General features: G+C 47.1%; 1 protein-coding gene and 1 long non-coding RNA gene across 21 annotated transcripts in view; one reads left to right on the forward strand and one right to left on the reverse strand.

Moving 5' to 3' along the window:
* The window catches only part of VPS13D (vacuolar protein sorting 13 homolog D), a 316,308-nt gene that overhangs the window by 52,519 nt on the left and 238,158 nt on the right, over positions 1 to 25,631 (reverse strand). The window lies entirely within an intron of this gene.
* On the forward strand, positions 1,859 to 23,412 carry LOC118355807 (uncharacterized). The gene is made up of 2 exons (XR_004818977.2): positions 1,859 to 15,968; positions 17,506 to 23,412. It is a non-coding gene; the product is annotated as an uncharacterized LOC118355807 (long non-coding RNA).

Genomic DNA, 25,631 nt, shown 5'->3' on the forward strand with positions numbered 1-25,631 from the left:
TTTTACATAAACAAAAACAGAAACCCAAAACAAAACCCCTCTTTCCAGCAGATAAACACCAGCCTCGAGAGCGAGTTTCTGGAGTGGTACCGTCTATAAAATTAGAGTGTTGGACTTGGTGGTTTCCAAAATCCTTCCTGGCTTTGACAGCGTGTGATCTATGATCTAAGTTAGAACGTCTTTATTAAGTACTTACTCTGGGCCCAGCACAGACTGAGGTACTGCTGAGGACACAGACACAGAGCAGGCTTGGACCTACCATCCGGGGTGACAATCTCACAGGGAAGGTAACAATCCCCTATATCAAACAGCACGCAATGAGAGCCTGGAACACAAACTGAAAACACTTGCAAATCAAGAGAAAAGAGAAAAACGTAATCCTTATTTTGGAAAGGGTCAAAAGAATGAGTCCCTTCTACATTCTGGAATTGTGTAGGTTGCCAGGGTTCTCCACTCAGGGTCTGGACAAAAATCCCTCTCCTTGATTGATGCCACAGAAGAGGTAATGCGGCAGTGGGTGAGAGAGCCATCTCCACCCAAAGAGGCCCAGTAGCCTCCATGCTACTTCTCGTTCAGGTCTTTCCTACCTCCTCAAACTCATTTTCCTTGAAAAGAGGTCTTCTCTTGGAAAAGATATTAAGTAAAAAGATATTAAGTTTCCTTGAAAAGAGATCTTCCCTTGGAAAAGATATTAAGATTTCTGGCAGCTGACTAGGAAGAAATGAAAAACCCTATAATGCTTTTCTCCTTAAACGAATATGGGAGAATAAAATAAGAATAATCTTATTTTTAAAGATTATTTTTTTAAGAATAATGAACTGCTCCACCCGCCCCCCGTCTCCTTCAACACCCCCTCCCTATCAATGAAACAAGTTCAACCCCCAAGGTCTAGGAGTCAGCCTGTGCCAAGAGCTTCACTGCCGAATGATTCTGCTGCGGGCCCCTTGGCTCCCCCAGCACCGACTGGTCCTGGTGTTCTCTGTGCAAACACACCACACTGACCTCAAGAGGATGGGGTAAGTTGACCCAAGGGATCCCGCTCCCCTCTAAATGCTGGGTTCTGCCATTAGGTCTCAGCTGCAGGAAGGTGCCCACACCTACTCAACTCACCCTAGGACTTCTGTCTGAATTCTCACTTCCCTGTGGATAAAAAATTATTCACCTAAGCCAACCAGATTTGTCCTCTGTCACTTGTGAGTAAACGTAAAGGATACAAAGATATTATTAACAGGAAACTATTACCAAAGTCTTCACCCCTGTCGCTGTGACTTTGAAAACTCAGGAAACGGGAAGATGTTGAAATCCACGATCCAGCCAAACCCATACTGATTAGAGGTTAATCAGATTTTACGGGGAGAGACACTTTATTGGAACTAATATGAAACCAGTGAGATGAAGGGTACTGTGGTCAAAGAGGCTGGGCCTTGGGCCAGCCCACTGGGCTTCTGAGTATGAATCCAGGGCACCAAACGCTTGTGGCCTCCTCTCACTGTGGGAGGACTGAGTCATACTTCATTCCATCTCTCTCCTTCCCCACCTCGGTGGGAAAATAAATCACACCCTGTATCTTATTTCTCCCTCAAAGATAGGGTAAGAACATGTGCTGGAGAGGGTGGCGATTCCAGTAAGCACTCTGCATGGGCATCCTCTGGCACTGGTCTTCTCTGAGGTGGGTAGGTGTTATTTCACCCACAACCTTGAGTTAGAACACTATCATCAAACCAGAGCAGAGGTACCCACAAGAGCCACAAGGCCATGTGGGAGTGACTGGGGCAGGACATCCTTTACCACCCTATCCCCAGTTCTGCCTGTGTATTTTATTTCTTAAAGATTTATTTGTTTATTTTGAGAGACAGACAGACAGACCCCGTGCACATGAATGGGGCATGAGGGGGCTGGGGCAGTGGGAGAGAATCTTTTAAGCAGACTCCCTGATGAACGAGGAGCCTGACATGAGGCTCGACCCCACAACCTAGGAGATCATGACCTTGGTCAAAACCAAAAGTCAGATGCTCAACCGGCTGAGCCACCCAAGTGCCCCTGCCTATGTATTTTAAATAGAAACCAAATGCATCAAAATTCAAATTCGGTTTGAATATTTTTCATAGCAGATGCTCTCTGGCATGCTCGTGGATATCAAAATGGGGAATGAAGCTGGGGGAAAGATAATCAGACAAGGGGAAAACTAATCTCAGAGGCAATGATGGTAAGGCTGAAATTCGTAAGGCTATAAGTACAATCCAGTTACGCATCAAACCACCAATCAATCAAACACGTAAGCGACAGACTGTGCCAGGCTAGCAAATGAGAGTCCTAAACAGAGATAGTTTCTGCCTCGTGCCTTCAAGGACCTCGGTCGGGAGGTATGTATCCGGTATAACGGATCTGGCATTCAGACTGTGACACTTAATAGCTGTGAGATCACGGACAAGTAACTTCCCCTCTGTGAGCCTGTTTCCTTGCCTTCAAAATGGGGATGAGAATATCCACCTACAAGGATGCCGTTAGGATTAGGCAGTACGTGTGAAGCACTTAGCACAGAGCCTGATACACAGGAGGCATCCAATAAAAACAGTATTGAGTTATCTGAACTTCAATTTCTTCACATGCAGAATGGGAATAATCAGGTTCCACGGGGCTGCTGGGAGGATGACATGAGACGGTGTGTGTGCAGAACGCTTGGCAGGTGCAGCCCCAGAGAAGCAGCAGCTCTCTGCAGAAGGCCACAGAAGCAGGGGACAGACAGCGTGGGCCAGGCTTGCACACTTGGAGGGTCATTTGTAGGTAGTTTGTAACTGTACTCAGTAGAAACAATACCTGGACATCAGAAGAAGCATTTGTGGAGACTTAAGCCAACATAGCTCATTTTGTAGCATTTCAAGTCCACAAAAAAACTGAGGATTTCAGAAGTTTCCAAAGAACAGGATGTTCCTGAGAAAACCTGCTATTACACTCGCAAAGACAACACTGATTTCCCCCTTCTTTCGCTGAAGGGAGCTTTAGCACACACACTTGTGAATTCTGGCCACAGTCCAAAGTCATTTATTTCAAGAAAGCCTTATTTTCAGCAAGGGGGTAAAAATCGCAGAAGCACTTCCAAGATGCCAGTTCTGCTGCATAGATGATGCACACTAAGTGTCAATACCCCTCCTTCCAAAAAGAATCCCATCGTCCATAGAAACAGAGCCACTACAAATTAGCCCGGGTTTGCGGCCAGTCTCGGGACAGTTGATTTTATAAAACTGAAATTCAAGTAGATGCTGGAATGATGCAAGAGGAAAAATTCACACTGTGTCCCTCTGTTTTGTCCGATCAGTTTTCCTGACCCTTTTATGATATTCAGCACGCATGGGATGCCAGAGATATTTGGCCAGTGTAACAGGAGCCTGGGTTTGAATTTCTCCCCCCTTCTCTGGGGTTCTTCTTTCACAGTTATTTATCTAATGGAAATTTCCTCTTCAATATCCTTGCTCCACTGAGTAATAGCTGGTGACAGTACCTTTCTTGCCACCAGGGCCAATGGTGGCCACACATAACAGGAAAGGGAAAGAAGTGACAGGGCTCTGCAGTGTGAGAGGTCTTAGGTCCTCTCAACCAGAAAGTTGTTCAGCGCCAAGTCTCAGCCACCAGCACAGCTCCGATTCCGGCAGCACTGCCAGCGATCTGCTACCGGATCCGCTGGACCCGTCAACTCAGAAAGCCCAGCCGTACACACTGTGCCTGTGAGTAAGCTGGACATGAATATGCATCCTGGTGGCAGCTGCTCAACTTTCCCGAGCCTCAGTTTACCTGTTTGTGAAAACCCAGTCTCTAAAGGGTTGCTTTCATGTGCTAAGGAGATAATGCAAAATGCCTGGCACGGTGTCAGCCATCAATTTTTACAAGGTTCTTAAAAGTGGTATGGAGGCTCAAACTTGAGAGTCCTCTCCACCTCCACTGCTATGCTAGTAGAAAAACACCCTTCAAGTCACATGGGACCTAAGTCACTTCATTAGCGAAGGTCTTCACGACTTTACTCTGATTCACATTGTTAAAATATCCACAGTTAAAAACAATTCTCAGTATGACTTTGGCCTTGATGTTGAAAATCCCTTTTGTGATCCTTGTAAAGAGACAAGAGCTAAAGGAGCACGGGATCCGGGAACGGGTATCTGTCACTGACACAAGGCCAACCAAACAGCAGGTCCTCCTCAGCCAGACACTGACGGGGCAGGCTGGAACTGTAGGAGGAGAGTGAGAGTGAGAGTGAGAGTGAGAGTGAGAGTGAGAGTGAGAGTGAAGGAAGGAAGGAGAGAGGGAGGAGGGAAGGAAGGAGAAAGAGAAGGGAGAGAGGGAAGGAGGAAGGAAAGAAGGAAGGAAGGGAGGAAAAAGAGAGAAAGAAACAGAAAGAATGAACGAATGAACGAACATGGAATGAGTGGCAAGAAAGAGGCATTTCTGGACCCCAGATCCAGTACGAGTGGGACAGCTTTGTCTGTTTTCAGTTCTACTTGGTTATGATTCTGTATATCCCTTAAGGTAAAGAGAGAAAGGGGGAAGAATCCAGGACAGAGACCCTGCATAAGAATAATACAGATATTTCCTACCCATTTCTTCTCCCTTCCCTTCTATTCCCTTTCACTATTTTATATATATGTGTGTGTGTGTGTGTGTGTATATATATATATATATTTTTTTTTTTTTAAAGCTAGGACTGCCACTCTGCTTCAGTAACATGCCTAAGCCTATGACCTTGCTTTTTGGGGGGGCGGATGGGAGGCCGTCCCCGGAGATGTAAAAGCCCTCCTACCCTAAGACCTATACCATGTTGCTATTTTACGGATAAACACTTATCAGGCAACAGATACGCCTTTCCAGTTAAGAAACAAAGTCATCCAAAGCCACCCAGAATTATCTCAGCACACAAGGTCTAAACATAGAGTAACAAAGTCAGACCTCAAGATTGTCCTGGTTCCTAACTGGCCCAAGACACACGCCTGCTGAATTGGCAAGTCTCTCTTGCTATTCTGCAACTTTGACCCAGTTGTGAACTCTGATGTTGTTTCAGATTAATCTAGATGCTCAGAGTGGTTTGAGGCACTCTCCTAAAAAGGTCTGCATTTTCTTTGAAGGATTGGCACAGTTGGCTACAGGGCTAGAGCAGCACAGAAGCAAGCAGAACACCCAGGGCTATCAGGAAGACTAATTTCCAACAACAGCCTTGTGCCACAGCCTACTCACACTCAGTTTTCCCTATACCGATTATAAAGAATCATGTGGGCAGGATGAATCTTTAAAGCCAGCTATTGGGATGGGATAATATCCTACTTTTTTGCCCTTCATCAGCTTCATTATGAGCTTTTCCCCAGAAGGGGTAAGGGATCATGTCGAGGGTGCCAGGCTTCCCACTCGTCTACTGCTGCAAACCCCTGGAAACACATGGGAGAAGCCTTGAAAGTGGGGTTCTACACGGCCAGTGCTAGTCAAGGGGAATCAGCCTTCCTACCCATGAGTGGCCTCCAGTTTTGCTACCCTAATAAGGTTTTTCAATATGTGCAAATGGCCCATGCCTCAGGAGTGGACCAGGAGATAGACTACACTGTGTGTGTGTGTGTGTGTGTGTGTGTGTGTGTGTGTGAAATCCCTCTGGGGTGGTGACACCATGATGCCTGACTTCGCTGATAAACAATTTCAACTCCAGGGAAGCACGCAAGGCTTTGACATGCCAGGCATCCTGATCCCAATTCTGTTACCAGTTATCAGCTGGGTGAACACGAGCAAAAGACACTCTGTTCAGGGATCAGTATCTTCATCTATAAAACAGGTAGAACACTACCCACAGAGTCACTGGGGTAATCCAAAGAGACCCTGGTCTTAAAAGTACTGGGGGGGGGGGGGGAGAGGATACAAAGCAATGCATAAGTGTCGAGGGTTATTACTGCAAATCCTTGTCTTTCTTCCAGTGAGTGCTCTGCTCCCCCTCCCACCCCGACTGAATCCTGCATGTCTCATCCTGTACTACAGGAACCACCTTATACCTGTTCCGGAACAAAGGAAAGCATAAAGAAGTCAATTATAAATAGACTGAAATTTCAAAATACAGACATTAGAAATGGAATTGGAACATCTGATAATACAAAAGAAGCTTAAGCTTATCTCATTCCTAGTCACAAGGACTTCATTCTTGTATCCTGTATTTCAAATAAGTAGATATATTCTCTTTAATGCCAAAAGTCTGAGAAGGAAGGGGATGGGTGACACCATAAAGAATAACTGCAGATGCTAGACACCAGAATAAGCTGGGCTTCTTACTGAAAAAGTCAGGGAGGGTTTGAAAAAGTCAAGGGTTTGAAATATCTTGGTGAGTTTTTTTTTTTTTTTTTTTTTTAAGATTTTATTCATGAGAGACAGAGAGAGAGAGAGAGGCAGAGACACAGGCAGAGGGAGAAGCAGGCTCCATCCAGGGAGCCCGATGTGGGACTGGATCCCGGGTCTCCAGGATCACGTCCTGGGCCAAAAGCGGTGCTAAACTGCCGAGCCACCCGGGCTGCCCTTTGTTTTTGTTTTTAAAGAAAGTTGTCTCCAACTGGTTTCTTCAAATAAAGTTTTAAATGAGTATGCAGCAGAATAGGTAAAGGAAAGCTTCCAACTAACTGCTAAAGACCAGAGCGTAACTTTTGGAATTGTAAACACAGACCAATAATGTTTACTATGTATCAGGCATTGTTCTAGGGGCTGGCCATCTATGAAATCATTTATTAGTTTAATCCACACAACAGCCCTATGAGGTAGGCTCTGTTATTATCCCCCTGTACAGATGAAACTGGAAAGACCATGATTAACTCCAACAAAAGTCTGCTAAGAATCTACCCACATCTGACACTGGATCATCTTTGGAGGGAACCCAAACATGATTTTTTGTCACTCCCTCCATGAAAAATTCCCTCCTGAATGCCAGGGGAAATCACACAGTGATGCCAAGGAGACATCTTCCCTTTCCTAAGCAGTGGTGGGGACAAATGAAGGAAGCTAAGAGAAGTATATAAATAATACATTTTCAGAAAGCTACACATAAATCCCTGAACAAGAAAGGGTTCAGGCTACAATCCCCTTCCTTGTCCCAGAAAAGGACAAAGTTCTGTAAACGTCCATTATATGGATCACCTTACACCGCATCAGATCATGGTACTAGAGTGCACCAGTTACTGCTGGGAAGAAAGACGGAAGGCAAACTAGGGTAAGAATCAGGACCAGCGGTTTCAGGAGCTCCTGCTTGTACAGAAGAGGTCTGCTCTTCCATTCCAGCTTCTTACAAAAGGATTAGCTGAGGGAGGTAGAACATCGGGACTCAAAGATTTGCTTTATCAGAGCTGGTCTGGTCAAGCAAATCTAACTACAGAAAAAGACGACGGCTCCAGTAAGGGTGGCTTCATGTACCGGTACCTGACACGTGTGCAGACACAAATTCAAAGGGGAGGGGATGAAAGCAAAAGAGAACTGGGGTGGGTAAGCCATGCCGTGGGTAAGAAAGGATCCTGAAAGTGTGTGCGGTTCCTCAGTCCCCATCCACCTCCCGTCTATCTGTGCACTCTGATGCTTCTCCCAAAAGCCCCACCCACCTAAGAGTAACAGAGCATTCACAGGGGAAACAAAGGTACTATTCCTTATGAGTACCAAACATTTTATGGGGATCGGTGGCAATATGCAGCGCCTGCATTTGGGGAAAGCTAGAGACACGAAAGCCGAAAGCCAACACCTCACTTGTTAGCAAGTTACTCATCAGCAAGTGTGATGAACCTGAGAGAAGAGAAGACTGCAGATTCGGAACTGGTGTTTGGCACCTGGAAGAACACGGGAAGGTGAGTCTCTCTTTGGGGGGCTAGGATGAGAATGGGAGGCAGCTCAGCTCCAAGGCACTTACATCCGGTTTCATTTCTCCTGAGACCTGGCTTGCTCCTAAGCTCAAAGGGAAGGCCAACAAAAGGTTCGTTTGCTCTTTTTTTTTTTGACAGGTAAGCAGAGAGGGAGAAAGAGAATCTTAAGCAGGCTCCCTGTGGGGTGGGACTTGATCTCACAACCCAGAGATCATGACCTGAGCCAAAATCAAGAGTGGGACACTTAACTGATTGAGCCACCCAGATGCCCCAAAGGTTCTTTTAAAAATGGACTCGAATCTTCCCAATGCCTCAGATGGGCTAAAATAAAAACAAAATGGCAGTTTAGTGATTTCCTGACAGCTCCTAAGAAACCCCTGCTCTTTGCCTGTCTCCTGGGTTCCTTAGTGGCCTCTCCATAGGGCATTCTTGCCTTTGCTGTCTTTCAGTCCTACAAAGGCTGAGCTGAGAGAGGACATTCACAATTCCCACCCATCTACTTCCTGTAGATCTGGGGTTTTTAAAGCCTGCTGAATTAGCCGTTACCAGGTTAACATATTTCAGGCCTAAAAAACAAGTCATGGAATGAGGAAGAAAACCCAATCCATTTAATTCACCAGCAGAAAAAGGGAATGTGATCAGGGAGGCTTCAAAAGTACTAGTATAATTTAGCATATTCCATTCTATTAGTATAATATTCTATTATTAAATTCTATCATTTAAGCTGAATGGTAGGCCCTGGTATTCATTTGATTGTTCTTTAAACTGTATATACACTATATCATACTCTACTAATTGACTTTTCTTTAATATAAAAAATGTTTATGGCACTTGTTCTCTAAATATGTGACCAAAGGCAGAATGCATTTTAAAAAATAAAAATTAGCTTCATAAAAATCATGCCTGTATTTGAAATACCACCATATTAAAAAACATCACGAACAGAATGTTTTCTAAATTTTGGTAAGCAGGTGGGAGAAGAGGAAAAAGGAAAGGCAACAAATAACCTAAGGGGAAAAAAATTAAAGATAACTTGAACAGCTATTTCTTAGAATTTTGTGGAAAACTTCTCCTTGCCATGATGGAGACAGAACCCAACTGTACAAAGGTCCTTTCTCTATTTAATATCTTCCTTCCTCCAACAAGAACAAGGGAAATCTTAGAAATGAACCACTCAGCAAAAGGATGAGAGGCTAAAGGTGAAGAGAGATAGCCTGCATAGTCAAATAATCAAGTTAGCCACAGAGACCTGGAACTCGTCAGTTCAGACACACAGTTCAGGTAGTGTTGTTATCACATGACCCTACTTTCCTCTCCTAGTTTGGTGCTGCAACGTCCACTAGAGTGACCACATGCCCCGGGAGGCTACAGCACTTACTATGTGATTAGTAGGAATCAAGATATGCTGTTAAGTACAAAATACTGGAATTCAAAGACAAGGTGAAAAATCATAATGTAAAACATCAATTATTTTTACAGACATTACAGACTGAAATGATATTTTGGATATTACAGATCAAATAAAAATACTTAAAATCATTTCTTCTGTTTCTTTTTACCTTTTTAAAAAAGATTTATTTATTTTAGAGAGAGAGCACACACACAGAAGTAGGGGGCGGGAGGGGCCGAGGAAGGGGAAGAGAACCTCAAGCAGACTCCCCACCGAGTGCAGAGCCCCATGTGGGGCTTGCCCCTAAGATTGCAACCTGGGCCGAAACCTAGAGTCGGAAGCTCAACCAACTGAGCCACGCAGACACCCTTTTTTTTTTTACTTTTTAAATGCAACTACTAGAAAATGTTAAATTATATGGCTCACACTATATTTCTATGGGACACTGCTGGTTTGGAGATCTGAGTCTAAAACGTTTAAGGATATAGCCAATCAAATTAAAACTAAAACTCAGAAGGTACCGAAGTCTTCAATTTCAGTTCATTTCTTCCACTTAGACTTTATGCTTAGATAACTAATAATATTTTACAAATGACTACTAGTCACCTAAGCAGCAAACAGTAGATGGAAGGCATTGGTTTGGATTTAGAAACGCTTTTGTTACTCAAGCTGGAACCAACTAATAGGAAGGTGGGCAGAAAGCTAATTACCGGGACATACCGACATCACCTCCTACTCTTTCTGTTCCCTCTTCCAGCATGAATGGCTACAAATCTCTGCCTTTCCAACTTTAGTCTGGCTCCCCCAGATGTCTTTGCAGAGCTCTGCATGGCCTCTCCTTGCATACAAACCCGTAGGGTTACTCACTCCCCTTCCATACAACTTGTGTGTGCAGCCTTACTAGCATCGCATCCACTGCCATGCAGTCCTGTTCCTTATGTTTCCTCACAAGCTAGGTGGCCTGCAGCACACGATGCTAAAAATTGCTGATATGGGATATTTAAAGTACTACTTGGCTCCCAAGATTGAGGATGAAGAAGGATCTTAGATATTATTCTTAAAATCCAAGAAAATAAAATCAAGCTCTTTAAGAACTGCTTCTGAGATGCCAACATGTACTTAAGTTTCTTCTGTCATCAATTTGTAACAGGGGCCACTGCAGGTTTCCTCATCTTTGCCTCCTAATCACCCAGGACGGGGCCTGGAACACTCCTAGAGCCAAATAAAGATGTGCTTTGCATTCCTGTCCCACTCTTCCAAGCTAGCCCCACTGCCTCTTCATACAAATGATAGATTCTAATAAGGGAAAAGAATTCTTTCCTCTCCTCCAATTTAAATTGGATAAATGGTGTATTTGCCAAATCTAGAGCCTTCTTCCATGCTCTTATAAGACCTTGTCTTAGATGATGCTCAAGCAATCCTCTTTTGTCTCGTATCTCCAATCTTTCTGGCCTCTTCCTCTCAGATTGACAAATATAAGAGAATCTGCTCAATCTTAAAAAGGCCGTCCTTAAGTTCCCTGCCTTTCAAGCTGTCACTCCCTCCATTGTCCCCCCTCTGTGGCCATATCTTTTACTAGAGGGTTCTAAAGTTACTGCTGCCACTGCCTATTTTTCTATTAACTGGAGGTTGTGAAGGCATGTACCTACAGTAAATAATATAAGACAGGGATCAACACATGGAATGCTGTCCCTCAATACCCGTAAGTTTTGACATAGTTAGAAACAGAGGCTAGCAAATTTAGTAGCAGCTGATGACACCTCTCCCAGATAAGCGTGAGCCCAGGCATCATTTGGTTTTGGGCTATAGCTGTAAAGCGTAAGGGCAGATCCAAGGGCAGCATCTAGGAAGAAAACAAGACCATCCCAAGTCCAAGGCAAAGGCAGGAGACAAGACCACGAATTCCCTGAGATGGATGGAACAGCTCTCACTTTTTTGCATAGAGAGCCTGTGGCTTTGCTGATGGGCAAGAAGGGGTCTCTTGTGGGATCTTGAGCCATAATGACCACTGTTAAGTCTACCCAAGGGCTGGGGACACAGGAGAATAGGAATTGATTGCCTTGGATGTTTCTTAATCTTCAGAGAAGTGCCACAACTTCCTGTTAGCCAAAGAAGAGTGCACAATGGACTTAAACTTCAGCACTTCAACGAACAAGATGAGAAAGTGAAATTAGAAGACTGTCCCTTTAAAAACTAGCCACTCCGGGGATTTGGTGGTGGTGGCCCTTCAGATTGGAGGGGGAGCGAAGCTTGTTGAGGCATGCCCGGTGCCATGCCAGTCTTGTCCACCTTCGTATCCCCAGTGCTCTGGACAGAGCATGGCACGCAGTGTGGATGTACGTGGGACGGTACCACCTCCAGAGCAGACAGGTGGCCCTGGTCCTCCTTGTGAGCCCAGAACGATCCCAGGGTATTGGGCATCAATGACCTCAAAGACTTGACTGGTTTGACCAGAAAGTCTCTACCTCCAGAAATGTGCTGCTGCTTCTTTATCTCTTCAGCTATGTGAACTAAATACATTTTCTCACGTTGAGGGGCAGCTGGTTTAGACTTCGCTGGTACTTATTTGTCTATTCTATACATGAAGCTCCAGATGATACTGAGGAGACAAAGAGATTCTGGCCAAGAATTCTCTCGGAGGCACTTTAATTCTCTCGACAGAAGTCGAGCACGACTCCAACTTATGATCCGAGGGGCTGGAAGGAAGGGGAAAGGAGGGAGGGCAGGAAGTGCCTGGCACACAGGAAATGATCGAGCATTAGTTCTTCTTTACGCTTAAAACTTTCAGTGCTGGTTTGCAGCACAGGCGTCCCAGAAGGGGTTAGCCAGGCCGCATCAGAGCTCGGGAATATCTGGAGGGGAAAAGGCAAAGGAGAGCAAACGCAGCAGTCAGCTCTACTGTGCAGACATCCCAACAGTGATGAACGTCCATGAGAAGATGGAACACCTCTCACTCCATAATTATTTATCTGTTAGAGATGAGGGGATGAGAAGCCAACCTCCACATGGTCAGTGAGCACAGAATCGTGCTTTTCTCCCCGAGCAGAAAAGGAGCAATGGAAAAGAGCAATAAACCCTGTGCTGAAACCCAACAAAAATGTAAAGAAACACAAGTTTCCTGTGCTATGCAAATACCTCTAGCTCTAGGACACAAGTGGCAATCACAGATGCTCAAGTTCGGGGTGACAGGGGTGGTGAAGCAACCACAGAACACACACAGAAGCACTGGGGAGGCGAGGACCAGAGATCCCACTCCTGATGGACATTTGTCCTACTACTGAAGAAGTAGTAGATGCATGTCAAGTACTTGACATGCATCACGCAGCCCAACCTAAACTCAGTCTTTGAGAGTCAGAGGACCCAAACCTTCTCTCACCCCAGAGCTGAGGCAGACGCCAGCCTGCACTGCAATCTCAGGCATGAGGCTCAAGTTCCAAAAAGTCACAGGGAGCCCTACGTAGCCTCGGCCCAAATCCGGCAGCGTGACAGTAGTCACGTCTACCTCAAGATAAATGTCCTCTCTGAATCCATACATGAAAAACTAAGATTCCAAACACAAGTGGACATGGTTTGGACACTGCTACCAGCCGTGAGTGGAGATGAGAAAGAAGAGATTTCCAGAGAAAAATCTACTGACTAGGTGGATGTGGCAGGATGGGGTTGAGGGCAGAAAGGCCACAAAACACATTCAAACATAGAATGTGCTCTCTTTTCTCTCAAATTTAGGTTCTACCTAGTTTAGCCAAGCCCAAAGAACACGGTGAAACAGTTTTATGGACTGATCAAACGGGGTCAGATAAATTTATTTCCTCAATCACGGCTGGGAATCGATGGCAAATATTCCACCTGTTGAGCCTCAAATTATGCAGAAAATCACAGCTGAAGCATAAAGCCCACAACCTCCCTTCCTGCCTTTTTTTTTTTTTTTTTTAAGATTTTATTTATTTATCCATGAGAGAGGCAACACAGGCAGAGGGAAAAGCAGGCTCCATGCAGGGAGCCTGATGTGGGACTCGATCCCAGGACTCCAGGATCTGACCTGAGCCGAAGGCAGGCACTTAACCGCTGAGCCACCCAGGTATGCCCCTTCCCGCCTTTCTAGTCCAGTTGTATTAAGTGCGGCCTAAATGCCTTCTCCTTTGACAAGGATTCGGAGTGCGTTTGCTCTGGGCTTTGGGGAAGGTGATTTTCTGCTCTATCTAGATGCAATTATCAGGTTAATTGGAAGTGCCAGAGGCCATCCGCGTCTTAGTTCTGGACGGAGGCACTCTGGCCAGAAAGAGGAGTTTGGCTACATTTGCAATCTACCTGCTGTGAACAGGCCAGGAATTGGTTTGGCTCTAATTAAGTAAAAAGCAAGTTAGGTTTGCTTTTTCCGGAGGGGGTGGGCCCCTCTGTGAAAGAGGTAACTCGTGACAACCACACTAGGCTTAAAAGGTGAACAGTTCCTTGAGGTCTCGTACCTTGGAATTCCCTTGTAACCGGTACGGGGAGAAGGGAACGATGGGCCAGTCCTCTCCTGGAGACCGGCTGGCGGAGCAGCCCACCACCTGAGTGCCACTGCTCCCGAGTCACCTCCCCACGTGCTGCTGCTCCCCATCCCTGAGCTCCCTGTTCGGGTTGCCCCTTGTGGGCCCCTTGGGGCCCATCCCCACCCTTCCACTTCCTGTCCCCACAACCAACATCTCCTTGGACTTCAAGATTTGGCACAAGCAGCTCATCCTCTGTGCAGGCCTTCCCTGCCCTGCGTTGAATGGTCGGCCCCCTCCGTTGGCATCCACTGGATCCGCCAAGACTTCCATCCTAGCACCCAGACTATTCCTCATATGCATTTGCTTACGGAACCTTCTCGCTGGAATGTGATCCTAAGTGGGGAAGAACTTTGGTTTCCTCTGTTCCTAGGACAAAGGCTGGCAAATATTTTTTTTTAAGCTGTGAACTTCTTGTTAGACGCAATAAATAACAGATCTGTTACATATTTAGTTGGTTCTGCATGTGCAGCTAGAGCAAAGTTGAAATGCCCTCGCTGGGCATCTCGGACAGGGTTGGCGCTGGCCCTGGGTCACGGCCACGGCTTTGGCTTGGCTGGTGTAGCATCCACAAAGGAGCGAATTACACAACAGAGGAAAGGACTTTAAACCGTGACTCAGATTCTCTGCAGCCCCTGGAGAACGCAGACTTACACGGTTAACTCCTGCACATCTGACTGCGCGAGGGTCCAAGATCGAAGCCGTCGGGGAGGGTATGACTTTGGCGAGGGGCAGGGCCAAGCATGCGGCACTTCGAGGATTAAACAAGTCAAGTGGTGCGAAGACTCAGAACAGTACCTGGCACACAGCGAAGCCGCCAGCAGATACCAGCTGGGAACCACTGTAAAGCCGCCCACTCAGCTACTAGGTCAAACGCCGGACTCCCCTCAGCTGTGTCATCAGTGCGGCGTCTTTCCCGTGTTTTCTATATGGTGACGCTGAGAGGAGAAGTGTAACGCAGATTTAAAGGCCCGCAGTGAGAACGCGCCAACGGCCGTCGCGGGCTCAGGCTGATCCCTCCTCTGTGGCTCGCCCCCTCCCGCGAGCGGCCTCCTGGACGGCGGCTTCGGGAACGGATTACGTGAGACAAAGGCAAGGAAATACAAAATTAACATTGTGGCTACTCCTTATCAGAATACAGACAAAGCCAGATACACCAGCGCTCCAGAAATGAAGGAAGCAGGTTGTTGGCTTTTGACTGGAATTTCCTAGGATTGTTACCACGTTGTACGACACTGGTCTAAATGTTTCTCTGACACAGCCAAGATCACGTGAACTGTATCAGAAACAATACAATGCAGGCTTGGGGTTGTAGGGGAACAAAAGTGCTTTCAGGAAATGTATCATTCCCAGGCAGATGACGAGAATACCACAGACCTCCAAGTACCTGGGTCCCTAAACAAGTTGGTCCGCCGCTGGGGGAGGGGACACGTACACGCTAAACAGAAGCAAAAGAGCAAGTAAAGCTAATGCTTCCAGCTGACATTTTTCCCTTAGGTCAGTTTAAGTGTAAAAGGAACTCTTGTGCTCCTTCTGCCCCGCGCTCCGAGGCCGCCGGCGCCCGCACCACCTCAGGGCGCTCGGGGCGCCAGCCTGTCACCCTCCCAGCAGCGCCCCCTACGGCCGGCAAGTGGCTTCTCCAAACACATGGGGCAAAGGCCAGAGCACACCCCGCGGCCCACATGCAGCAAACTGGGGGGGAAAGGGCAAAACTCAAGCCGTCGACCTACAATATTTCAAGAACAGGATGCCTCCCGGGAAAACGTGGCAAAACCTGGGTTTGCTGGTCGATGTGACTCCGTGACAAGAGCAGCCAGAACCAATACAGCACCAGGCGGGAGGGACGGTGGTTTAAGATTAGAAGCAACCGAATTAGAAATTCAGACTCTTTGATTTGTTTTCCTCTGTTTTGAGGGATAAAAGAGAGGAATAAAGAATGTGCTAGAAATTTGGGGAATGCACTCCAAACCTCCCCCCACCCCTCCTCCACACACACACACACACACACACACGCACGCACACACACACACACACACACACACGCACGCACGCACACACACGCCCTACTCCCCTTTGCAGAGGCCTTTAATTAGCTCACACCCTCTCCTGCCCGGCTCCCTGATACACTCTGACACCAGCCTGCAGGCCGCGGGCTCCCAGCGGACCCCCTGCCGCTCTTATCTCCGCAGATGCCTGGTGAGTCTGGTATCCCCCTCCCAGCCCTCCTGGGAAGCCGCCCAGCAGGTGCCCATTGGCAACAGTTTTGTGTTACAGGCCTGAATGAATGATCCCCGCAGGAGCTGCCGACTGTTTTCACAGACACAGAAGGCAGTCAAAAGTCCACCGCGTGAACTTGGGATGACCCCAGCTGCAGAGTCACTGGCGGGTTCATCGGGAGGGCAGGCACGCTTTATTAAACAACTAATACTCTTCACAGATAACTTTCCGAAAAAGCAAAAGTGTTAACTCTTTGCAATCTTGCGCCGACAAGCAAGTGGAGAGCTGTGCTGTGTGCCCGAGGGCTTGGGCCCCGATGAAGACTCTGACACAGAAGGACGGGGAGCAGGCGGCCTGGGGCGGCTCGGGCCTCCGTCACCATTTGGTCTGCTGTTTTGTTCAAGTGGTCCACGTTTAAGTAAAAAGGCAAAGAGTGACGGTCTCAGGCCCCGACTTTGGTTAGGGCAGTGATAGCCCAGTGACCGGCGACCCTGCGCCCCTGCCACGCTGGCAGGACACCCGCCCCCGACCCCCTCCCCCCACCTGGCTCACTCATCTCCTCACCCGCATGCCATTGGCTTACATGGGAGAGAGGAGGGTGACCAGGCTGTGCAGAAGGCAACGTGGCCAGCACCTATGGGACTTAGGGCCCAAGCCGTTTTGTTCCCGGCAGCCAGAGGCAGCAGCCAGTCCCTCCCTGACGGAGGAACCAGACACGGCGCAGGCTCAGATCCAAGTGCTCTCACGGTCAAGTTCCTCAGGCTTGCTGGGCAGCGGGCAGGCTGTGCCGGGCACACGTTCCTGTTTGTGGCTTTCCGGGAGCGGAACAGCAAGCAGCCGGTTCTTGGCCTGGTCAGAATCCACACAGAAGGTTCCCTTTCCCCTTTCCTCTCCCCTGACTCACGCACACTGGAGAAGGAGCCCAGAGACAACAATCGTAGTTAACAACATGCAGATACACACACGAACATTTGGAGGAATTCCAAAAACTTCACTTTAACCAACAAAGTTAGGTTAACTGTGGCACCAACCAGAGGCTGCGCTGCCTGGTCGGTTTCCGTCTGGCTCGGCCCAGCGGCGGCTGCCCATCCCCAGCCGGGCGGGGAGACGCTGCGCAGGGGCCCCACCCGCGCTCTGTGCGAGGAGGAGGCCTCGTTTTGCTTCCAGGTGAGGAGCGATCCTGCTCGGATTTGCTCCTTGGATGAGACCCCACCGAAGGCCCAGTGATGCCAGGCGCCTCAAAGGAGCTATATTTCCCTCCCTCTTCGGGTGGGTTGACCTTTACATAAAACAGATTGGTTTGGTTCAACAAGGCTCGAGGGCTTTCTGCATACCATGCTCGGTGCGGTGCGCTTGGGGTTAGGATACTAAGATGAATAGGACTGAAGTCTTGTCCTCGAGGAGCTCAAACTAGGGTGGAGACAGACACACAGTTTGACTCAACACTGAGAATGCTGAGAAGGTGTACCTGAGGTCAGGGCCCTGGGCCCACTGCTTCTCTCTCTTTCGCTTCTAGGAGGACAAGAAGCGGGCCCCACAAGCTGCCGACCCCCAACTCAAACACGATACCAGATTTGTAGCCCTGGAGGCCTGATGTAGAGCTGGCACAGTGACTAACCAGCTCTGAGAAGCTTTCTGGGTCTCAGTTTCTCCATCTGTCATCTGAGAGGGCAAAAAGCTGACCTTCAGATTCTTTCCCAGATCTGTGTTCCAGGAGCGCCTATGGACGTATCAGAGGTTGTGTTGAGGGTTCAAGCCTGGGAAGAGCTGGCTTTGCAGTGTTCAGCTGGAAGGGGTGGCAAGGGCTGTAGGTTCGAGACCTCAGTGGAAAGGGAAAGGTGAGAGAGTGAGGTTACGAGGCTTCCCACAGAGCTCAATTTTTTTTTCATAAAACCAAAGTAGACACTGTTCACTGTTGTGTTTTATCTTTAAAGAGAAACTAGTGACAAAGTCTTCTTGTGTTCCGTCCCAAGAATTTCTTTCTCCACACACCTTATTTGTGGAGGCACCTCAATCTGTCCTGTTTTTAAACATTTTTAAAGAACGTTCTGCAGCAGCCTCTCCTTGCTGATGGCACAGGACACAAAATCAAAAGGCAGGTAGCCGCAGGCTGGTGAGAGCTGGCTTCGTCCTTCTGCTCTGTCAGCGATTCTGTGACATCTCGGGCACGCCCGGCAGAGATTCTGGAGTCGGGCTTCACGCAACGTAGCCAGGGTGCCAGGAACGTGCAGCCCGCTCCTGGGAAGTCAGACTAGCTCCCAACTGACTTCCCCCAAGTCCGAAAGGCACTCGGCCTCCGCCGGGAGCCAGTCAGGCGGGGAAAAGCCGTGGGCTTACAGCTGTGAGGCCTGCGCACCGGCAACAACTGCAGGATTCTGGCAAAACCACTTGACTTGTGTGACTGAGTTTCCCATCACAAAAAGGGAAGGGATCGTCACGCCTGCCCTGCTGGCCCCACCACGATGTCATAAGGTTCAATCACCTCACGGACGCACTTTAGTCCCTCAGGGGGAGACGGTGTGGTCTGAGGCAAGAGCCTGGGGCTGTCGAGGAGCCGCCGGCCCGTCCTCCTCTGCACGCTCCCTGTTGATCCCCCAGGAGTCACTCAACTTCGCTGTGATTCAATTTCTTCTGTCAAGTGTGAACAACGCTTACCCTCTTTAATGTCTCAGTTTGTGAAGATCAAATAGTAACGAGTATGTTGCCCAGGCTACATGTCCGTAAGAGTACAAGGGGCTATTAGCAGCTCTCCTGCTGGACCTCTGGCATCATCCCTGCCAATTTTCAAGTTACCAATAAAGAAAATACAACCCCACTGGCCATAATATCCTGCTCGGAAACATTCAAAGGCAACATGGCCGAAACAATGGGCTGTTTGGAATCATGTTCTGCTTAATTTTCATTTCAGTGAAAACACCTGAGAGCTATTGCTTCCAAACCAATGTGTTGTATAAATTCAATAGCTTGCAGGAAATGTTTACTTAAACATCTTCCTCTAATAAAGCAAACAGATATTTTCCATAAATATTATTTTAATTCATTAGATTAGGAGAGACTAGGTTTCCCCCCCTCTTTCCCCTATAACCATTTCCCTAGGCTTTCTAATACCTTAAGCAGAGCCTGGGCCAGATCCAGTAACGTGCGCCTGGCCTCGTTTGATCCTGGCCGATGTCCTAGACTCTGAGTGATGGGAAGGGGAGGGGGAGATAGGACCCTGAAAGCAGCCTCTTCCGGTCGCTGTTTCTATACATGCAGCACCATTCTGGATCTCAGTCAGCTTTAGTTGTGTTTCGGAAGAAATCATACGTAAACTTTAAAGCTGTAAAATAGTTCGATGCAAAAAACCCCAACAGGAACGTCACTTACTCACTGTGTGGGTTGAATGCCCCCCGTGTGAAAGTGCTGGTGGCTGACTCCCAAAAGAGAACACACGGGGACACAGCCCGGATCACCTCAGTTTTCCTATAACAAATATTCGCGGCTGTCACAGAGTAAACTGGCAAAAAGAAAAACCCCCCAAAACCCGATGACAGATGAGATCTTTGCCTTTCAGAAGCTTTAAGTCTCTGGGATGCAGGGGAGCACAGACAACTGCCTCACAAAGCTCATCTCACCCTTGAAGAATGGAATACAGCGTTCTCGGCCCTCAGCCCCCACAGCACATATCCTGTGGAAAGGGGATAGACCCCAGGTGAAACACTCCTCTCTCTATATTATCACCCTCAGAAACCCACATTTTTGTAAGCCTCAGCCTCCAGTATCCAGCCCCTGACAACAAATGTCTGCTGAGGGCATGTTTGAGACGTGGGCATACGTGGCTATCATCTTCCCAGGGCAATAGTGGTCCCTCCTTAATGGGAGCCAGGGTGCCCCTGGAACTCAGAGCGGGGTGGGGGGGGTGTCTCAGGGCATCCTGAACAGGTGATGCAAGGCAAGGGGGGAGCAGGTGTGAGGGGGGCCGGGGAGTGACCTGGACAGCCAGCTTGCTGTCACTCTCCCTTCACTCTTCACCTGGCCTCCCCACTCTGGCTCCTGGTTTTCAAGCTTATCCCTACCCTCCTCACATGCCAAACTAGGAAATTTCCCAGTTTGTGGAAATGGCACGAGGCGGGGGCGGCGCCTGGGGGGGCTCAGTCTGGTTAAGCGTCAGACTCCTGATTTCAATTCAGGTCACGTCAGGGGCCTGGGATGGAGCCCCGTGTAGGGCTCTGTGCTCAGTGGGGAGTCTGCTTCTCTCCCTCTTGTTCTCCCTTTCCTTCCCCCTCCCCTCTTGCAAGCTCGCTAATAAATAAATAAATCTTAAAAAAAAAAAGTGGCACGGGAAGGTTTCACCACTGTTATTTAACGGAAAAGAAAGAAGCAGGCATCTTTCCCTCGTGCCCGTATGAGGTAAGCGTGGTGTGCCCGTTATTTACGGACTCTCGCCCCTTCTGAAAGAATCTTCCTCTTCTCTCACGGTCTCTCACAGGAAATGTCTCCTCACCTCCAACACTGCAAAAATTACTTAATGTAATGTCCTGATATAAACTTAAATTGCTCAGTCACCATGTCCCACTTCACCACAAAACTCTGGTCCTAGAATTGTTCTCACCACACATGCCGTCTGTGCGCTCCCAAACACAAGATGCCTACATGTCCACATCTACAGCACCATGGTTAATGATTTACGAAGCCTCTCCACCTGTGTTCTCTGTGGGTGAGGGGGGTGCTCACAGGCAACCCTGACGGTAGAAACCCCAAGTCTACAGAGCAGGTGTCAGCTTCTACATTATCAGGTAAGAGTCAAGAAGTCCTGTCAAGCAACGTTCTAGAATTCAGGAGACCAAAGAAGACGTCCAAGGCTCTATTACTTTCTGTATGAACCACCCTGGGTGAGTTATTTACTTCCACGGGCCTCAGTTTCTTCACGGTGATGGTACTCATATCACCTGTCTTACAGAAAGGGTCACAGGTATATCAATGTTTCATCAACAACTTAAAATCAAAATAAATATAAAGCAGTATTATTATTATCTCAGTAAGGAAGGCTTAAATCCTATTGCTTCTTTCCTCCGAGAAGCAGACTATAGAACAGGTCACTAGAATTAACCGTACTGCTCTCAGGCACAACACACCGCCCCCAGCCCTGTCCGTCTGGCTTCCTGACCCAAGCCATGGTATCATCAAGCCCCTGAAAGCCTATCTGTGAGCAGAACCCAGAGACAGACACACCTCTACAAGATCTCAACAGCTGTCCAAAGACTAAGAGGAGGCAAGAAAAGACAGGAGTGAGAAAGAAAATGGGTTTCCTTCCTGCTTTCACTTTGCAGGGAAAAGCACCCCTCTCCCCCTTTCATATACTCCGTGCTAAAAATCAAATCTTTTGCTCTAAAATGACATCCTAGTGGCTTAGAAATGCTGAAAGCAGCAAAGTCCAGGAGATGGAAATTACAATTTCACACGCACAGGGCCACACGTGAGGCAGCCTGAAGCTCTGGCCTGCTCCCCCCACCAGGGCAGCAGCGAAGGCCCGAGGGCCACAGATCCTCTGAATAATCTGGGGTCAAGCACGTTGGGTGTGTGACAAAGTACAGTCGGCTTTCTCAAGTGCTTTTGAGTCCATACGTTTTCTGTTTAGATAAAGAAAACTCTTTCAATCCTTTTCTCCCATTTCAAGCCTCTTACACGAGGGTAGGGATCCCCAGAGAGCCAAGACTAATTCCGACAGCCTAGAGATCACAGCTGGCAAACCAAGAGCCCCAACACAGAGGAGGTGGAGCAGGAAGTGAACGGAAAACCAAGCTTTACTCCTCGTTTGCAACTGCCTGTGTTCTAGCTTCTACGTGGTCCAGGTTGAGCAGAGGATCTTATCTGCGAAGCTGTACCATGTGGAGGAAAATATCCAGGCTCCCAACCTTCACTTTAATCAAGGTCACCGACCACCGTGGTCTTGCTCTTCTCATCTGTATGAGAGAGAAGCCCGCCTTCCTTAAAGCGTCCAAGTGAAAATTAAGTGAGATGGTTCCGCACCTGACGTGCAGGAGCTGCTCAGTCAAAGCAGGCTGCATTAGCCACGTCCCTTTCTGATCTTTAAGGATGATACTGACCAAAGAGTCCCCTCTGTCTCCTAAGAAAACACGTGGAGTCAGCTTTCCTTTAAAATGAAGAGCGGTTTCTGGAGATAACGATTAAAAAGGAGAAAGAAGTAAAGGAAAACAGACCTTCCACAAGGAGTATTTTGACCTTTTACTGCCAAGAATCGGAATTTGATTCGTCCTTCATGTGTTTATCAAAATAGGTTACAGTTCTCACCTCTGCAGGAAAGGGCACGTCCTGGATGAATCCTACTGAAATGCAGACAGGGATCACTACCGCATCTCTGGAGGGAACCAGTCAACCCAAGGAACCTTGAACATATTATTCTTTCACTCGCCATGTTTACACTGGGGTAGAAAACCACTATTCTTTGGGGGACACAAATATTTCCTGCCTTTTCAATTTAGCAACTGGACATACTTTTCCACCACATAGACTGAAGTTTTGGAAGACAGAGTGGATTCCTCTGAAATACGAGATGTTCAGTCTTAGAAGATAACTTAAGGACCTGATTCCTAACTGAACTACTATTAGGGCATCAAGACAAATGTGAACTTTTGCAATCTTTCTGTTTCAAAAAGAGAGCTTCGATGGGAGTAGCATCTCCCTGCTGCTTCTGGCTATTGAACTGCTTGCTTCGAGTGAAAACGGGGCAGCTAGACCCCACTCCCTGAGCTTCATGAACAAGGCTGCTAAGTAGGGCAGTGGGAACATCCGGGTTGGTGGTCACTCATGTGATTCTCATGCCACCCAACACACTTCCAGCTCTCACAGATAGCTGAGATTTGACCAAGTCAGGATAGATCACGGATGGGTCACTCAGCATCTAAGATTTGCCTCAGCCAAAAAAGAGTTCAGACTAAGGGAATCATTTTAGCATTCCAGGTTATCAGAGGAAAATAAAACAAAAACTCTGTTGCCAAGAATTTGAGTTATTTCTTTATATACAACAACTTGAAGACACCTCCTCTTGGCTGGAAAAGAAATCCCTTGGGTGACTTGTTTAGATCAAAGCCATTTTGAAAACAGAAAACTCTGCATTCTCTAAGGGATATAGCACTGTCTGACTTGATATTCATTTAACTTGAAGTTTTGTGCCAATTGAATATACTAAGACCCTGATACTTATAAGAAGGCATTCACCTATGACTAGCTTGCAGGTACATGGAAAAGCTATTATGGGGATAATCAGCTCAACTATAAAATGAAGCAGTCATACATAATGACAAAAACAGATACAAGTCATAAATTGCCTTTTCCCCTTCAGAATCCATGTAGGCAGGCACTCAGTACATTCTTTTGTGTAAAGATAAAACTTCTGCCTTGAATAAACAGTGCTTTCAGCCTTGTCTGAGCCTTGTAAATACACTGCCCACAAAACAAACACAAACAAATGCTGTTTCTTAAACAAAAGGCAGATGGACCCCTCTGCCCTCAAAAGTCACCGTATATACGACGGAGACTGGCTGATGGCAGGGGCTGGCTGAGGGTCTCTGGCTTCAGGGTCCATTGCATCACCGTTCAGACCCAGATCTGGTTTCCTGGGCACAAAAGGCCAGTGAAAGGTCCTCTTGGAAGGGAAGTGGCTCCTCTGTACACTGCACCCCAAACAGAGACCGAAGAACTGAACAAAATTCTACCTAAAGTCCTAGCTGGGCTTTCTATGAACCTATCCAGACAGACTCGTCTCTCTCTTTCCCCTTCTCTCTCATGTAACTTGCTTATATTTATCTTCAGATGGTTTTCCTAGAAGCTATCAAAGTTCATTCTAAGACTGGGCAGGCCTTTTTATTTGTTTTTGTCTTTCTTGTTGTTGTTTTTAATATAGAGAGGCATGTCTAGAACCAATCAAGCCATTAGCAATATCTCAAAAGTGTAACTGCAGATGAGAATGGAAGTGCTAGTGCAGAAGAGCGGGTCCTGACTCTATGGTTACCTGACTGACCCTGGGCAAGTCACCTGACCTCTCCGGGCCTCAGTTTCTTCCATTATATAATGGAGCTAATACTCCCCATTCTATCTCCTGAGCAGAAAAGCAGGAAAAAAACCTGTCCTTTTGACATGGTTCTGGAATTTGAAATGCTGTGCTTTTCTTAAATAAATTCTATTCCTGGAAAGGGCTCTAGGAGCAATCGTCTTGTCATGGTCTTAGAAGGGGATCAGATCTTTGAGGTTCTACTCAAAGGGTTAGAGTCCTTTAGCCAAGACCAGGCAGGGAAGTCAGGGAACAGATGCTCACAGCTTGGTGGCCAGTCCCTAAGTCATATCACCTTATATCTGGAATCCATAAGCAGATGTCCGGGGGCTGGGCGATGAGAAGAAAAGGCTCATATAAATCAAGGGGACAAAGGGCACAGATTAATTCCTAGGTCTATTTTCTTGAGGCTAATATTAAATAAACTAAATAATAGTTCAAATTGTAATGAAAAATCCCAGAAATGGATATGATGGACTGAAATAAAAAATTTGTTGTGAATAATTCACAGCATCTATCCAGGGACAAGTAAGACGTGCAGATCTATTACCTTCTTATGTGACAGAATGAATTCCCTTTTAATGTCTCACTGGGTTTTCACATTCTTCATCTCTTTTTCTCCTCAGCTCAGTGGTGTGGCGGGGCGGGGTGGGGCGGGGCAGGGTGGGGGCAGCAGAGTTTAGCATCATCTTTTCATTGGTTAAAAAAAAAAAAAAAAAACAACCTCAAGATTAACAGAAAAAAAGATTATTAAAAGGCAGGAATAGTGTTAGAACCCTGGTAGCCCAACTGCCAGTGCACAACTCTATGTCTGCAATAGTGCTGTATGATCTTTGGGAAGCCATAAGCCTGACAATCTGATTTGGGACACTTGGGTGGCTCAGTGGTTGAGCATCTGCCTTCAGCTCAGGTCCTGATTCTGGGGTCCTGGGATTGAGTCTGGCATCGGGCTCCCCGCAGGGAGCCTGCTTCTCCCTCTGCCTGTGTCTCCACCTCTTTCTCTGTGTCTCTCATGAATAAATAAATAAAAATCTTAAAAAAAAAAAAAGAGCCTGACAATCTGATGAAAACTTGAGATTCTTGCTCCAGAATAATACATGTAGATCATATTTCTAATTATTTTCGAGAAGTTTATGGAGCTTCTCCACTCCACTCAAAGCTCAAAGAACCATGGCTAAAGCCCTTTGGTCTTTGCAGCCAAGTGGGCCTGGCTGGTGGGCTTGGTGAGGTGCAGTCCTGTCTTCTGACCCCATTCTTTAATCATGAGCACTCAGGCATTCTTTAAAGGAATACTTCCCACAGACCAACAGTTGATTATTGTGGTCATTTGCACTTCCTTAAACTCCTCTTGTGTACACACAAAAGCAAACAAAACATTCCCCCAAAGCAACATTAAAGGTCTGATTTCAACCCACAAAACTTCAAGAAAATGGAGATCTTTAGCCAAACTACATACATACAGAAACACAGATGACCTGAGTGCCTATTTAGTTGACAGGCCTGGCTTTCGGAGCTACCATTTCCAACAAGAAATAGTAATGTTAAGTTTCCTTGCTTTCTCATCTTAGATATTCGGCCTAATTTTTATAACA

The sequence above is a fragment of the Canis lupus genome, chromosome 2 (genome assembly GCF_003254725.2).
Source record: "Canis lupus dingo isolate Sandy chromosome 2, ASM325472v2, whole genome shotgun sequence".
NCBI lineage: Eukaryota > Metazoa > Chordata > Mammalia > Carnivora > Canidae > Canis > Canis lupus.